Source organism: Terrapene carolina, unplaced genomic scaffold, assembly GCF_002925995.2.
Source record: "Terrapene carolina triunguis isolate 2854851 unplaced genomic scaffold, T_m_triunguis-2.0 Scaffold139, whole genome shotgun sequence".
In the NCBI taxonomy this organism is placed as follows: domain Eukaryota; kingdom Metazoa; phylum Chordata; order Testudines; family Emydidae; genus Terrapene; species Terrapene triunguis.
The window spans coordinates 2,430,639-2,432,014 of NW_020664490.1; the positions used below are offsets into that span (position 1 = coordinate 2,430,639).

At 39.1% G+C, this 1,376-nt stretch overlaps 1 pseudogene; it reads left to right on the forward strand.

Moving 5' to 3' along the window:
• The first annotated feature begins 885 nt into the window (after window positions 1-885).
• Window positions 886-1,376, forward strand: part of LOC115271235 — a 53,807-nt pseudogene continuing 53,316 nt past the window's right edge.

A 1,376-nucleotide genomic window follows, 5' to 3' on the forward strand; every position in this document is an offset into this window, starting at 1 on the left:
CTAGCAGGTTACCTGAAAGGAGGTTGTGTAAAAATCCTCCTGATGGGCCAGAGGTGATTCTGGATGTAAGTGAAACTCGGAAGGAGTGAGGTGATTTGTCTGTTGTGCCAAAGTCTGTTCTGGACATAAATAAAGCTCAGAAAGAATCTGTTGCAGTGCATGATATTGTAGAAGGAACTGAATTTCTTATTGAAGTCTTTGAAGTCTGTGAAAAGGAATTGTTTCCATTGACTCTTAATGTGCCATTGTTGATAGTAAACAGTCTCTCTTCTGAGGAAAGTGTGTTGGTGCCTAATGGCTGAAGTCTTTCAAATGAAAATGAATCCGCTGAATTTGCTTTGAAAAAAATCCAGTTTGAATAGCTGTGAGAAGATTTCAGACGGAATAAAAATTGTTAGGGAGTTTAAACAGCCCTATAAGCTTAACCCACTTGTTGGGGAAACAATGTTGTTGGGACATGAATGTCTCCATGTTGATTCTTTAAATAAGCAGTCTGTGACTCAAGGACTGAGGAAAGATCAGGTTTCTGGTTTTTCAGAGCAGAAAGCCTTATAACTGAACCCACAAGGATGCAGGGGAGAGCAGGCAAACTCTCATCTCTAGATATTTTGGATATGACTTGTAATCTCTTAGTGGACTTGACATCTGATTCCATGTGGAAGCAGAGGTTGGTAAGGGAAGGACAAAAGAACCTTGAGTCTAACATGCTAGTGAAAATGGTTGGTATCTCTTTAAGACAGAGTCCAGCCTTGGAATTGGTAAAGCTTGAGGATCTGAAAACTAGTAAACAAGCTAGAGTCTGTGTTGATGCAAATTAACTTGACTGACTGGGGGGAGAAAGACTTGCCCATAGCCACTAGCAAAGAGGACACACCCACCCAGCCAATGGATTCTGTTACACAAAAGAGTTCAGATTTCGACCCTCCTGGACAGGGAGGAAGGGAACGATTAAACCTTGCAAATAAAAGCCACAGGTTAACCCTAAAATACCAAAACCCCAAAGAAGTGGTTAAACTGAAAGCCTATGTTAAGGAAGATCCTGCGGTCAAGAAAAAGCTACAAAGGTTCAAAAGGGATTTTGAACAAGATGACCTAAAGAATGATTTGTCTAAGCAAAAGGCTTGGCATGACAAAAATGACTGTAAATGTAAACTTGTGATAAGACTGATGTTATTGCTAATGATTGTAACTAACTTGTTGCTGATACCAAAACCTGTAAAAATGTACAATGTGCATGGTCTTTTGGAAAAGCCCTTGAACATGTTAAGAGTGGTACATAACATTGGTCTACAATTTTTGAGAAGTCGTCTGCGTCAGAGATAAAATGTACTATTTATTATGTATTTTGATGTGCTGAATTCAAATATGACAATTAA